The sequence below is a fragment of the Camponotus vicinus genome, unplaced genomic scaffold (genome assembly GCF_025532165.1).
Source record: "Camponotus vicinus isolate PSW18456_S1 unplaced genomic scaffold, iyCamVici1.0 SCAF_9, whole genome shotgun sequence".
In the NCBI taxonomy this organism is placed as follows: Eukaryota; Metazoa; Arthropoda; class Insecta; order Hymenoptera; family Formicidae; genus Camponotus; species Camponotus vicinus.
Window position 1 is genome coordinate 17444675 of NW_028141981.1, and position 16358 is coordinate 17461032.

Here is a 16358-nt window from a genome sequence, read left to right on the forward strand (position 1 = left end):
GAGGCGATTAGTAAGTCAGGATCAGACGTGACAGATCATTAATTGCATTTATTGAGCCCGGTAATCGAGAGGGCAGTCGAGGCGTGGGTCGACGGATGAAACGTCGAGGGGGTAGGTCGAGGTCGGTTCGGACGAAAAAGAGAGAAAACGGAACAAGGAAACTGACAGAGAGGAAAGAAGAGAGAGTGAGCAAGAGAGGAGGCAGGATTCGAGGCTCTCGATCGGATCGCGACTGGGACAGGTTTCGTTCAGCAGCTTTTACGAGTCCGATCGCGGCGTTATTAGTAGGACATTTTATAGCGGCCGGATTGTATTCTGATGGCGAGCAGCCTCACACGTTTGGCGTTTAGCGTTTAGTATTCCCAGGCATCATTTACAGGTGCATACGCTAGACGAGGACGACGCTCTTTACAAGATCATCCGGATAAATTAAATAGTCGAAAGTGAGAGAGCGGAGCCCGACGAAGAACGGGTTTGTTGCTTGCTACCGATAATATCGGGCCTGATCTATCGCCTATCATTTATTACTCCTGTCTTTTACGTTTCATGAAAAAGTAGCTTGTAATTGGAAGGAGAGGGGGGAGAAATAAACGATGACCGAATTAACAATGGACAATTTAAAGAATCGATCGTTAACATAGTCGGTTGTATGAAAAATGCGAGCACGCCTCATCACGTCGCGCGTATCTGCCGCCAATTATCTATCCAACGTTTATATTCAATTTGTTTCTTTGTGTAAAAAAGAATTTATTAGAAGCTCGAAAGAGTTTGGTGAGAGAAAAGAAAGAAAGAGAGAGAGAATCGAACCTGTTGCCAGGAAGCAACAACGATGCGAAGAGCGGTTTGTTCGACGCCACGCGATTCGGGGGCAAATGGATGCCGAATCGAAGATCGCCCTGCAAAGTAACGGAATCCTCTCGTCAATGCCCTGTAAACGTTCCATCGCTCGACAAATAATTGACGTCGTAAGAAATGGCGTGTGAGAAGAAGTGAAAGAAAGAGGGAGAAGCTTCGGAAAACGTATGCCACGAAGGCATTCGTTTGCAATGAAATGATCGTCGGCCGCGTTCTCCCTGCGGATCAAAGATCGCGATAGACATAAATAATCGAAAGCGATGTCGAATTCTCTTTGAGAACGGTCAATTCCTGTGTCGGCTCTCAATGCTGTCGGTGGTGCTCAAATATTACTACCAAAAGCAACTGATGAATTTAGGATCGTAAAAAATGTCGGATTTCAAAATATTAATTGCAAAATATTAACAACACATATTACATTTTTGTACAATATTGTTGTCAAAAACATGGCATTATATGGTTATTCATTTATCAATAAAATATCGCATAATTAAAAATATTCTTGTAAACATTAGAAAGATTTTTTATCTAAAAAAAGGATAGATTGCAACATGCAAATCTGAACAACATGCAAATCTGAAAATACTAATTTTAGATACATTCTAAAAAATATGACAGTTGTATTATGCATATTACGCAAGATTTGTTTTCTAAATATTTTAAAATAATGTATTTTACTTTATTCTTTAAACCATTTTATAGTTATATTTACGATAATAAGCGGTGCATATATGTTTTTTGGAGAGAATCATCAAAATCTGTCCGGGAGGAATAATAATCAGCTGCGATGTGTCAATTAGTCGACGGATAGATAACCGCTTGCGCGATTTTTACTTTCGCTTATCGCGAAATCGCATGTAATAAAATGTCGTCCGGTCTCTCTGAAATATATTAGACCTTTTGCTAAACCGTGTCGCGTAACTTTAATTAATATTCGTGTCGTTTCCTGCGAGCACGAGATCGGGCGCATGAGAAACACTTAAAAGCGACTACTTAACGATGTTGACCTGGAATTTTTGGACAATTAACAGAGCGAGTCTGCCTCCGTCGCGAATTTCTCTGCCACAGAGTTTAAAACAGATAACGAGGGTCTCGGCTCGGCAACAATTATCGAGCGTCGAAAATCTCAGTGCTCTATCCCCTTCACGCCTCGGTCTCTCACAACCTTCTGATGATCTGCCTCGTGCGATCCTCTCTCTCCTGTATCGCGCGGCCGGACATACACCTACACCTGTATCAGACCTGAAATCGCCCACGCATTGATACTCGACAATCGTGACAATCGCTTTGTCGCGAAACGGTAGTTAATATTCGGTTATAAAGGTATTCCACGCAGACATTTAAACATTCTGTTTAAATTATTCGCGTATGTTCTCGATACATGTAATAGTTTCGAGACGGTAACGATGGAGCGACGTGTCCAATTTGCGAAACGAGGCATCGCATTTCTTTGTAACGTTATATATTATATCGTCGGCTCTCTCTGAATAAATAATTACCCTCGCCGCTGGTGGTCGGGCTGAGAGTTGAATTGAATCGAGTTTACGCAGTCGGCTACCTGGTTCTCGTTGCCGAACGAGCGGCGCAATTATTTTGCGCAACAAAGCGCTAAATGCTTAACGCGCATAAATACATTTTGAATAAATGACCCGGGCCCGGGACGACGGTCCTTCGCGTCGCGGCTTCGCATACGTCCCACCTGATGCACGTTCGAGCCAGCATCTACCTGCTTGGTCGGCTCGGCGCCGACCTCGCCTCACTGCGTCGTATCTGCGCTAGAATCGTAAAGGCACGAGTTTTACGATCCGTCCTGTGAAATTAATACACGTGTCTTGCATTATCTCGAATTTGGTGCCGATTATGTGCCCGGTGAGAGAAGGAGAGAAGAGAGATCGCTCGACGTAGTCGACGCGCGCTTTTATTCATTCTCCAGTTTCGGGTTACCTATGCGTCGTGTCGCGCTAATTGATCGCCAAGCGACTCAACTCCTTATTATTGCAATAGACAATAAAATTGGCCGCGTAATATTATCGTATTGTCGTCCGATCACCTCGAATAATCGAGACAACGCAGAACGATAGATAGTAGAATATAATAGATAAATAGATAGATAATTGAGAGGATAAAAGCCAACACATATATACAAAAGGAGAAATGTTTACAGGGATGGATTATTATTTAATCATATTGCATTAATATCGCATTGCGAAACTTGGATAATAAATATAGATTGATATTTTCAGTTTTATATTTCAACAAGTAATTTTATATTTCTTTTTTTGTATTCTTCGATAACTCACAGGATTATTAAAATATCGTATCGATCAACGTATTGAATTATTATTATTATTGCCAATATAAAAATATTATCGCTTTACGATACATTCTGCAATTATTCGATGATTTAGAATTGTTCAATGAGGGATATAGTTGCGAAAGATTTAATGGGAAATAAAGGGGAGTTCGCTCTTATTACCGATAGATCGAGAACAGATGAAGCAGAACCCTTTGTTAATCTTTCTGACCGATTTTGTAACACGAACGATCTCTAGGCGTAACCCCGAGCTCGATGCCCGTAATTGTCTGGGACGCGAAACGTTCCGGCATCCAGTTGGATGGTTATTGCAACTTTTGCGGAATGATGAAATTGAGTTAAGTAGATCGTCCCTATGACATTTTAGTTTATGTTTTTTTTGCCGGCTTTCTCTGATGAATATATATTTAAAAGACAATTATATCAAATATCCTTGATCAATTATTCTGATCATAAACTCTTTGAAAAATTTAGAATAGAGTTTTTCCTAGTAAAAATTTGATGAAATGTTTAAATATACGCTTCGCAATTAACCATAATTAAACCGATAAAATATTTGAGGAAAATTTGGCGAGGGGGAAATAATATAAATTGCAAATAATATAAAATGAAACATATCAAACTTCTGTGAAGCGGGTCAAAGGTGCGAGGTGATATATCGTGACAGGACGTATGTCGTCAGCGTATGTCGAAATACATCCTAAGAGTCTTTCTCGAGGACAATAGAGTGACAATGGTGGTGTGTCTCAGAGGATGTAAAGTACCCACACTACTTCCTCAATGGAGATTGTCGTGGATGGTGCAATCAGGACGCGTTCGCGTTGAAACACTGCGATTCATAAAGTTGCATTCACGCATTCTTTTGTCTGCGATACATATTTCGGCTCGCGGCAGAAGATGCACATTAGCGCTAACAATGTTGTAAAAAGCTACCGAGGCGAGACCTTCGTTCCATCCACGACGGACGTTGAACGTTCAAAATGCAGACAGATCGTATTCGTGAATATCGAGCCCCGATACAGATAGGGTAGATATAGGTATAATGACGAGGCTGGCTCGTTTGAGCAAGGTACACGTCTATTCGAAGATACTAACTGAGATGGTATCTCGACGTCCCGCTGAGGATACCCGTGATGTATCGATCCTGTACGGCCCTGGGCAGCCACTCGAGGGCCTCTCTCGACGTTCGCCATATCGTCAACACGGGATTGCGGCTCGCGCGGATTCCTACACGAGTTCCCGGTGTAACAACGATATCGACACCGAATTGGCGCCCTACTCAGCTGGAACGAACTACCCTAAAAGCGTCCTCCAACTTTTCGGCCGAACGTTTCGAGAAATTGTTCGCACGCCAGTTCGATGATATCACGTGAAAATGACAGTCAAATCACGATGTCGCAAAATATTTTCCGCATTTTTAGACTACGAGAAATGCGCGGAAATTCCAAACGTTAACAGCGCGCTTCAAAATTATAATCGCGTCGACAGTAGTGGATTTTAGACGCGTAACGTCAGATCAGAATTCAATGATGAGATCTTCCGGTTGTACGCGAGAAGAATTTATATCACTCCTTGGGAAATACCAAAGAAGTTACGTACATATACTCGGATCTCTCTCTCTTTCATAAATATTATAAATATATATACATAAGAATGCGTATAAATGCAAAATGGGAACATAAAAATGCAGAATAACAATGCGCGACGTAATACATTTAATCAAAGTTAATTGCAATGTGCAATATTAAATAATAGAATTATCATGTCTTGAATACAATATAGTATATAACAGACCTGAAAATCTCAAGTAATAAGATCGATGTATGTATCTATAATCATTCTGTAGTGCTTCTTTAGCGCTTTAAATATGCAGGGCAAAAATTATTCGAAAGGGCGGTAACGGACGTAGAGAGGGTTCGTTTTGAAACCAGAGCTCCCTCCGGGAGAAGTCACGCATGGTCAAAGCCACTAATGGCACGCTAATAGCCCCGTTTCTCCTAGTTTTAATTTATCGCCTCGCGTTTCAGCGGCTCCGACGACGGTCTCCGACGACGATGATTGCATCGCGATTTTTATACGAGGTAGTCCGCACTGTTCAAAGTGCGTGAGGCGGCGTGACACGATGAATTTGTCACGCGTTGGGTCATGCTACACACACACACACATACACGCTACGAATTCATTCGATCTTTCTTCCTCTCGCTTGTCAACTTTCTTCCTTTACCGCTTAACTCTTCTCCGAACTCTAGAGCTCCGTTTTTTTTTCTCGTTTACTCGCGAGACGGCATAATAAATTTCCTGAATCCAAGGTGCACGAAGCGATACCGCCACCAACGCTCTCCGTTCGCGACATTACCTCCGGCACCTTCCAGTATTTATCAATGAGCCGTCTCGAAAAGCATCCGTTAGATGCTTCCCGTATAAAGATAGTATTCCATGATATATTCCAAATATTAAATAGTAATAATTATGATTCTTATCTCGGGTGAATAGTCGGGAGCGCAATTAACCGTTCAAGTCACGTTCAACTCGTTTGTTGATACAAAGTACCGAAATTTATTCGTATACATGTATCCGTTTTCTTCCAATTTCAAAAGACTAGTAGTTTGAATAACAGATTTTATCACAGAAGTAAATTAAAAAGCGGAGAAGAGAATGAGAAATGATAGAAATAAAATTACACGTATAGAATACGACTTGATGTATAATTGAATGAGCAGTAAATATTAATTACACGTGAGATTATAACACTTATCAAGTTTATTCGAGAGATAGTTCGAACCTAGGACGATTTATTATCCATCAGCTCGTGTGTCTCTCACACATAAATTAACTAGAGTGAATTAATCAATTATCTTGGAATTTAAAGTAACACATCTGAAAAAAGTAATTAACAAGAAGCGTAAATGTATGATAGAATTTCGCGACTGTGGGAACTGATCGTCGCGCTCATCGATTCGTATGACGGATTCGGAGCTCGGGGATCGCCGACGTCGTCAGTGAACGATGACGGAGATCGAGCTCGTGCCGTGAAACCGAGAGAAATCGTAGGCGTTTCTCGATTTCCAGAAAATCGGACTCGGCTCGTCGTCGCGGCGGTCGAGCGAGCCGGGGGTCTCGCCTTACGACGAGAAATCGCGATGGCCGCGGTGCGGACAAGGTAAGAGCGACACAAAGGTTGGATCCGGCGCAAGCAAGGGCATGCGCGAATCCGCGTCTAATCACGAGTTTAACGCTTTTTATCACGGCTCGCCGGGCTTCTTTCGCGCCGGGATCGTTTTCCCACAGTCACCGCGATACCATCGCGCACAGTCGGGGCATGAAATCGACGCTGCTCGGCTCATTCACCTCTCTCTTTCTCCCTTTCTCTGTCTGCCCGTCTATCTCGATTCAATGTCGACAGTCAGCGGTAGCAACCGATCGCGTTACTAGACGCAATTTCGCGCGAAAACACCGAAACTACCTCGCGCCGATGAGGCGTTGGTAATATCGTCGATCGGCGGGCTTGGTGCTAACGGATGATCGATCCGACATTCGTTTTCTTTACGTCACGAGCCTCCCCGACCGGCAAGATTGCACAACGATCGATCGTTCGTTTATTAAATACGCACCGGCTACCGATCGAACTCTGGCGTGTACTTAGTAATTATCATTGTCGTTTGTATTATGAACGGTGAGCGATAAACCACTCGTTACCTGTCCGCGGCATATACAATTAAAGCGCAAATTAGTCGTTTCCGTCAAGCTCGATAGCTCGATCGTATCGCGATCATTTTTAAACTGACGGGTTTATTGCGAACGCTCGATCAGCGGCGGCGAATCGACGCGTTTGTCAGGATTTTTTGTCGCCGCGCCGCGTGTCAATTAATTAAACGTGCGGTAACGGGATAATCGTCGTCTGACATTATTGCCGGCGTTAAAAGTCGATTTGTAAAGCATGCACTTGGACACGACGAACAGGTTTCAATCGCTTACGCACGATTATCGGCGTAATGCATTTTCGCTCACGCTTCCATGACTAATTGTGACATTTATTCCACCTGCGCTAATCGATTGTATGCTAATTGATTTTGCATTAATTCATCCTTATTGACGATTAAATGACACATATTACATATTTTCGCATATATACATAATTCCTTTATTTCCTTGTATATTATTTGTAAATTATTTGATTATAATAAAACTAATTTTATCATATCAAAAATTTCATTGAATTTGTTTACATATCCATAATATATCCATAATTTCTCATAGTTACTTCTCCCTTATTTTTTAATTTTTTTCTTATTTTCTTATTTCAATTTCTACTACTATCCAAAATATGGAAAATATAGGAAATGTTTATCATAGTTGCAAAGAGTTGATACAGAATGTATCAGATCGACTGTCTTGCAGATTCAGTTTGATATCAAACGTGCTAGCCCATCTTATACATGATGCGCCATTTGAAATTTTATGCGATTGCGCGATTCCTTCTTTCATGAATTTCGAGTCAGATGCCTTCGACTTCTCCTCGCTTCTCTTTGCTGGCATTAAAATTACCATTTTCTGTACATTGTACTTTCCTGCTTCTACGAGTGCATTGTAAAGTACTACATCCGATAACAAGAGTTATTTTATCCGATCGTGCTCTCAATTTTTTAAATATTTTGAAGATTTTTTAATTTCCTAATATTTTGCATAATCCTTAATTTTGTTATTTTAAAAAAAGAGAAGAATATTCTTTCTCTTTCTCCCTAACTTTCTCTTTTAGGAGATTGCAATATAAAACATTTAAATTTATATTTATTTAAAACAATTGAAATAATTTAAAATTGTCTTTTTTCATTGGATGAACGAAGATATATAAAAATATTTCGAACAGAGTCAGAAGATTAATCTGCGCGCCGCTTTCATATACATCAATAGTATCGATACGTGCTAATCAAAAGTGTGTTGCATACATATATACGTGTCATATACTAAACTCGTCTCTAAACCCGTATTGTACCTGATTATACATGGCATTGCCGGATCGCGGCTTGTATAACACATAAAACGGACGCGATGCTATCGCGGGGTTGGAGGAGGTTCCGCGTAATCTATCCAATTATCGTTCGATCAGAGCCGTATCCCTAGATGCCGAGCCCTTGCGCCGCCACTGGTTCGCCTGAGAGCAACCGGGAAGTTCTTATCCAGAGATAACCGGCTGGTTCGGCGCCGCCAGCTATGGCGCTACTACGAGATTATCACTGGCGGCATTATGTGTATAATGCAAATTTCTACTTTCAAAATTCATTGTTACAATAATATCGTTTATATATTGTCGATGATTCGATGAAAGAAATCACACATGTATCAGAAAATCCTGTCGTCGACAAGATATAAAACAAGTTTGATATTATATTGCTTCTGTGAAGGTAACTTTGACTTTGTATAAGAATAATAGACACAGGTAATGTCTAAGAAAGGTGATCAATCAGCAACGAATCTTGTGAAATAAAAATTTTTATATATCAATTTTATATTATTTTTATATATCAATAATCAATTTTATGTCAATTTTTATATATCAATTAATTTGAGAAGTTTTTATTGCCATGTATGAGTTTCAATCTGAGGAAATAAAATATGATACCGCGCTTGATGATGCCGTTTAATCTTTGCGATGCATGTTTAACGCGACCGCTCAATTTCACGTTGACTAAATCATTTCTTCCGCTATCGATCGCGACAGGATCACGAGAGCTCGACGCCGGTGTGGGTTTGCCGATAGAGAGCAGCCAAGATTTTCCATCGTGCACACGGCAACGGTCCACGGTCCGGGCCCTAGGGTGGGGTCACCGAAGGTTGCGCAACTCGCGGCTATTGCGCGGCGGCACTGCCTTCCACACGATTGCCACTTTAAGTGCGCCATAATGGCAGCGGGGCTCGGTAAGAAGAACGCGATCTTAAGAAACAGCTCACGGGGCTGCCTCGCCGGCAGGACCCTCCGTCTCGGTTTTACTCGTTCGCTCCCTCTCCGTCTTCTTTTCACTCGCCGAGAGAGCAGGGCCCGCCAGCCCGCCGGCCCTCCGCCGCCGGTCTCGCGCTCTCCTTCTCCCTCTCACTCTCGGCTTAGGTCCTCGCGCTTCAGGGCCCCGCGGATGCGGATCGCCGTTGGGCCTTTCACTGGGGGCCTGCGGGCTACGGGTCGCGACCTCACCGTGGTCTACCACTCCCTCTTCGCCTTCCTCCGGCTCCCTCTCGTGTCTTCCTCCTTCCTCTCTTCCACGCTCGCCTCTTCCTCTTCTTTTTCTCCAAACATTTTTATCTTCCTCCCTGCCGCCCCTTGCCTCCCCCGACCACCTCCTTCGCCTTTGTGCTTTGGCTTAACTCGGCTCCCTTTGCCTACCTCGCTCTTCTCTGTCTTTTTCTTCCCGTTGTCCGTCCTGTTGCTTCTTCCTCTTCTTCTTCTTCCTCTTTTCCTCGCTCTTCCTACTACTCCCGTCGAGAGATCCACGTTTATTCCACGTTATTCTTGTTACGTTTAGACAGCGAAAATCAACGCGCCGTACGTAGTCGCGACTTTTTTCAGTTCGAGCACGAGAGACGTGGACGTCCTTGATTTCTCGGCGCATCCAGCCCCGAGGCAGTTATATATATCAATGCGTTCGTTCGTTATCAACGATTACTCGCGCCGCGATGATCAACGTAAATCTCGCGAGTCGCGATGGTTTTGACGAGGCAAGCTCGCGATGCGACGAACACTTTTTACGTCGTTGCGAGTTCACGTCGAACGGATCATGCGAATCTCTCTTCTCCTCGTACCGTGACGATCCGCCTGGCCTGATTCCGCATATTCATAGCCTGCTCATGATCATGACCCGCGCGATCGGAAGAACTTAATCATCGCGGTAGAACGTGTGCGAACGCGCGTCCGAGTGTGAGAGACTGGTTTGCCTCGACGATGGAATCTATTCGAGAGGCGCTTAATTTCGCCCGGCTGCGATTAACCCGTATGTTCCACTTATATTTATTTGACGAAGTCGAGACGAGAATATACGTGCTGCGTGTATGCGTATCATGTAGTTTAATCGCTCAGCAAATGTGGCTTTAGTTAAAAAAATTTGAAACTGTTTCGGAATTATAAATCTTCTTTCTCAAACGCCGTTATCTTATCATGTTTATTCATTCTTGCTTTGAGCGAATAATTTTGGCACCGAATGATTTATATTCGCGATGCAACATTTATTACATTGATGAAAGCGATGTATTTTTGCTGTTCGTTATTGGATTATCGACAGTTATCAGAAAGAACATATTAATTTCTATATTATTATCGAGTGAAAGCCCGACTCATGCGGCAGTCTAGATGAACTGATTCAATTAGACAACGATTTTAATTCTCGTTCTAATATAATAACGTTAGGTTGATTAAATCTCATTGTAATGAAAGTACGAGAAGAAGCAAGAACTTTCTCTCATCTGCGGGAGTCCCTGATAATTTGCGAATTACAAATTGAGCGAACCGCGGAAAGTCCAGCGGAAAGTTCAAGTATCGGTATCTCCAGGATATAGTCTAAATAACGGTAATTGTGTAACATAAGAGAGGCTCTTTCTCTCTCTTATTCGCTCGACAGGTGTTTGCACGTGAGTTACTGCACCTGCGGAGGCTCTACAATAATCCATATCCCTTACGACTATTTTCATTCTCCTCTAGTGTTTTAGAGCTTCTCAAAGTGGGTGCCCGATCGTTCTCTCCGAGGCAAGCTGCACTCTCCGAGTGCATCTCTAAGCGAGCTAGTTGCATTTGACCGAAGCTGCATCGGCGCGTTGCTAAACCCGGTTCTCCCTCGCGTTTTCTCTCTTTTACTCTCAAAGATATATCCCGTATCAGCGCTTACTAGCCTCTTATAGATCCCGGTAATAATCTTTTTCGATAGCTATGTACGCAATTTAAGAGCGAACGCGCGCCTCTTTGCGTTTTGTGTATTTAACGGTTGACCTAGAGATGCGTAAAAAATATACAAGTCATGTGTCTTGAGTCACTCGTACTTAATTGCGACTCTCTTGATCCTTCGTTTTTATCGCGGTGAGAAAAATATTATCGCGATGGCTGCACACTTGTATTTTACAACGAATATGTACTTTAAAATGCGATTAACGTCGATGAGGACTATTAAAGCATTACTCTCCCGACTGCAATCTTTAAACATTTTAATTATCTTAACCGCGTCTCTTGCTTTTGTTTCGATAGCCGACGAGTTATTGATGACACGTAATTATGGTAACGACGAGATTTTCCAAGAATAATGAAACGGCAATGATGTTCGCTTAAATGACCGCTGGCTTTTGTACGTCAAGATTTTTTGTATCTCACCGATCGCGATCATTGTCATCCTTGTTAATATCGTTAACTTTGTATTGCCGTCTAACTGAATGAAAGTAAATTGTTGTCGTCACTGTCACGATTCGCACGATTTCAAAATTGCAAAAAAAGACGATAATGATCTGCGAACAGATTATTTACGTTCCACGAAGTGATTGAATTACACGATGAAATGAAGAGCGTTCACGTACTGGCTATCGGACAAAGTTACCTCGTTAAAAAAATTTAATGATACTTCGCACTATGTTATTTGACCATATTCTTAAACGCACTGCGTGCATCATACTGTGTTATGTCGTAAGTATCATTTTACAGAAACTTGCCGAGTACGTCGATTACAAGGGTCACGGAAGGCGAATTAAGTTTATGTTTTTGTTTTCTTTTTATATAATTAGACTGATGAAAATATTCTGGAGATATTTAGAGAAGTACATTCGAAAAAAAATCCTAATATTTTACTTAAATAAAATTGTGGACGATTATCAAAATTTTAATTTTTATGCGTGCAATATTATATAATCCTTTAGCATAATTATCTTAACGTGTCATAAAAAATTATGAAATTTTTATGCATGCAATATTATACAGTTCCTTTAGCATAATTATCTTAACGTGTCATAAAAAATTATGAAATTTATAAGTTTGTCAGAATATAAGATTGCGCATAGTAGTTGGCGTATAAAAGCACGATCACAACGTGTTTCCCATTCCCAGACGAAGGTGCAAACCGTAGACGCTTCTTAACCGTGGACGAAACAGCCTTGAAATTTAAACGCGCTTGTTCATTTTGGCGGTAATTCTCTTTGTCGCTTCCAACGAAAATGATTGTTAAGAACGGGTTAAGCGCCGTGGAAGACCGTCGTAAAATAAATGTCAAGTCTAACGCAATTACCGCCGGTACTGCTGGAAGTCGTTGTCGTCACGAGGCATGGCGTTGGTCATTAATTCTCTTAATTTGTGGCACAACCGAACGAGAGAATCTCTGAAAGCCCGAGTAGAATATCCCCGTCATTCCTTTTCGGTACTTTTTCAAGGTACACGGACATGAATGAGTCTACTCGACGAGACGAGGAATATTTTTCGCGTTTTTTTCGTGAGCGATTAACATACAATAGCGTATTATCCTTGGTATCATAACGGTATGCTTAACCATATGATGGTTAATCACGTCAAGTGGTGGATAATGGGGTGCTAATTTGTGCGGGCCATCTGTTACGGAGGGGGATTGAGCATATGTTTATCGGTTTTTACAAAAGTATAGGAATCACTCTTCCTGTAATCATTCGCGATGCTATCTCTCTAGGATCATTTCACTCTGCTCGATAATTTCGTACGAGTTATATACCTATGGTTATAATAGTGGCGAGAAAAATGTAATTGGTAATCATATATGTTGTGCCCTCCTATTATGTAACAATAATCTTTTAAATCAGAGCGTGAGAAACGAAACAGGCCTCGCGCGTTCCTTTCAATCTTCCCATATGTCATTAGATTTTATTAAACCGTATACATAGTTGTATTATATTTTCCGTCGCATTACTTTTTTATACATTTTATCAATCGATAACCACGTGAATACTATCTAATTAACTAGCATGCACATAATAAATAGGCCGCGTTGCATAGAATTATTTTATCTCAACCTCAGTGAAATCGAGCGCAACGGCCGAGGGGTTAAGCATGGCAACATCAATTCTTAACCTTTTAATACTATATCGTATCAAGATCGACCGGCTGGCTGGTAGCCCCGATACGGGATAACTATCCGCTCATCGTTCGGCGAAATAACATCTCGGCAAGCCACCTACGGCTCTTTCAGCGTAGTCGAGACACGCACGAGAACAAATTAGGATCCACCGGTTGTTTGACAAATTTCGTCTAGCGCCGCGGGAGAGTATCCTCTAATATACCGATTATCTTTCTCTCTCTCTCCTTCTCTTTTGCTGCCGTGGGCCTTCCATCACGACGGGCCGTCTCGTTTCATCACCATGAGACCTAGTTGGTCTCGTAGCCACGTAGTCAGTGTTACGCTGCTCCCAGGTATTCGTTGCACGAATACACTCCTGGCCGTCCTCTGCTCGGATACAACCGCACTGCTCATCGTCTACGAATACATTCGCGCGAAACACGTTTGTACTGGAGCATGGAGAGTACCTACACACCATTCTCGCGGCGAGATAGGCGGTAGGACGAGAGCGGCCTACCACTCTCCGCGCAGAGAGGAAGGTACCGCTATCGCCCTCTGACCTCTCGAAGCGAGCGAACGAGGCCTCCTTCCACCGGCACCGGTAATTTTGCCTTCGATCCCGGCTTCCTGGTGCTACCCAGATCTAGATCATCGAAAATCCAAGTCCGACAACGTTCCGCGCGCGTCGTGACGTCTCCTTTTTACCCGCGAGCAATCGCGTCGCACGATGATGCTCTCTTTCGAATTGACAGGTCGACATGTATCACTTAAGGTTAATTACGACGTTAATCCATCACCGATTTTAATATATAATTCAGATAATACTTTATTGTTTAGCAAATATCGTATTGTTTAATAAAAATTTTTTTTAAAAAGTCTCAAAATAAATAACATTTCGATACATATTTTTTTCGCCATTTATCAAAATATTTGAGTTTTATGTATGTGTGCTGAAATTAATAAAAGTATGCATGTAAAGCACGGATTTAAATGTTAATTGATAATTATCAATAATATGTATATGCAAATAAATTAATCTAACAACGTAATTCAAATGATAGGAGTATCGAGAAAAGAAATTGAAATAATGAAACATCTACTATCCATGAAATATAATTATGTACATAAGGAATAAACGATACTGAGATGGAGTTGAGCAGGATTCGCAGGCAGGCTTTTAAAAATATCTTACGAGGAAACGATAAGTTTCTTTCGACGTAAAGAATCTCCCGCAAATTACGGTTCGAAAAATTGCGATGCTGATACATTAACGATACATACAGAGCATAATTATAATTCCAATTAGTGTAAACTAATGAAGCATGATTTTTTTCATTTTGATTGCCTAATATTTTTTTTCTTTATATGTTACTTTAAATTTTAAAGCAATATCATTCAGATAATTGTATTATGATCGTGTATTAACGGAGAATGAACATATGCTGAAAATGTCGATAGTTTCCTGATTATTATACCTTGAAATTGCAAGAATCTTGGGAAAAATAACTACTTGGGAAAAAAAAGTTTACCTGACTTGATATGTAAACATTATTATAAAGGGATTCACAATCGTATTTTAACACGAGAAGCAAGGGTGTCGTGATGCAAAAATATATAGTTAGGTGAATTCGAAACGAGAAACGGTTCATCTAGCAGGAAATTATTCAAATTGCCGATGAACTTCGAGACTCCGGTAGAGTATGCTCTGCTCTCCGCATGTATTGTAACGAGTATGTACCAGAGTAGAATCGAGAGAGAGAAGCTACCTATTTACCTACGTACAGGGAGCCGAATAATTGGTGTATAACGTCGTGGGATCGTTTCGCGCACGATGAAGGTTTCTCCATGACGTTTATAAGCAGTGCGTCTATTTAGGAGCGGCAGAAAATAGGTACGGTATCGTAACGTATTTGGGTCATGATATGCGTGAGAGAGGAAAGGAGGGAAAATATCTACGCGAAGGCGTCTCATCCTGTCGCAAAGTGCATTCCACGCATCTTCTTAAATGCATCCTGCAGTGACGTGCGCGGATAACGGTCATTGATGGAACCGGAAATGAGGGGTACCCGTTGCAGCGCGCTATCGTGGAAAGATTGCAGATTACAGTGATTAATCCTTAAGCGGACACGCGACACTTAATTTGATTACGGACTATTCTTCACGTACTGTTGCTATTGTTCAAGCCTGCACTCGTGAGTTTCTGGCGTAAATACATTATAAATTACGACAGCACGGCAGAGTGCTATGAGATCAATCTGAATACGCGTAATTATTGCGCATTGTTGGGTTTCTTAAAAATTCATTGTTTGCACAGTGTCTCATTTGAGATAATACCAGTGCATAGTCGTTAATTAACATTTGCCGTAGCAGGAAACAACGTAATATTCATTCGGCGGTTGAATACATCGTACGAAAAGTCAAAAACAGAACTCGAGACCTACTTTGAGAATACTTTACGAACAGTACGAGCGCTTAAAGAAGGATAAGTTCCTTCCCGCATGAAGAATCCACGGCGAATTAACGGTCCACTCGTTCGATCGTTATTTCCGGTCATTCGAATACCCTTGCGATTATTGCCGCGGACTCGAGGCAGTTCAGATTCCCAGGCGCGCTCTCGGTAAAAAAACCACGAGCGAGTCGACGAGGAAGAAAGCGATCCTGACGGTCGGGTCGCACGATTAAAAGACGCTTCTTTGTCCAAGAGAAAAAGATGGCTCGCAGGAAGCGAGAAGATTGTCACCGTTACGAGGCACGAGAGACGAAAGCAACGAGCGATATGTCGAGGACCTAAGATCGGGAGGGTATTGTGAATCTCTGGTCCTCGCGGACGGCAGATCGCGAGGAAAAAGGAAAAGGCGGCGCGGCGAGGGAGCACCCATTCGTTTTAATCGCTAATCACCAATTATCCGAGAAGCGTTCCGCTCCCAAAATCCGCACAAGCATTTTAACGAGCCGCCGTGTCGCCCGGGTCCGGAATTTTACTTCGAGGCCTCTGCAGCTTCCACCGCGCACGGATATGTGTTCAGGATATATCTCTCATCCTGCTCCGTTGTCCATCCTGTTCGTTCCATTTGTCCGCCTATCTCGCTTCAGATGTGCGTGCGCGCGCGCACCCGTACCAATTAGTGCATACTTGAGCTCTCGGTGTT

At 42.0% G+C, this 16358-nt stretch overlaps 1 long non-coding RNA gene across 1 annotated transcript in view; it reads right to left on the reverse strand.

Annotated features, from left to right (window-relative positions):
- Positions 1 to 9101, reverse strand: part of LOC145976764 (uncharacterized) — a 50649-nt gene extending 41548 nt beyond the window's left edge. Inside the window, exon 1 of the long non-coding RNA XR_014440306.1 lies at positions 8790 to 9101. This is a non-coding gene — a long non-coding RNA (uncharacterized LOC145976764). The remainder of the gene's footprint in view (positions 1 to 8789) is intronic.
- Between the last annotated feature and the right edge of the window lie 7257 nt (positions 9102 to 16358).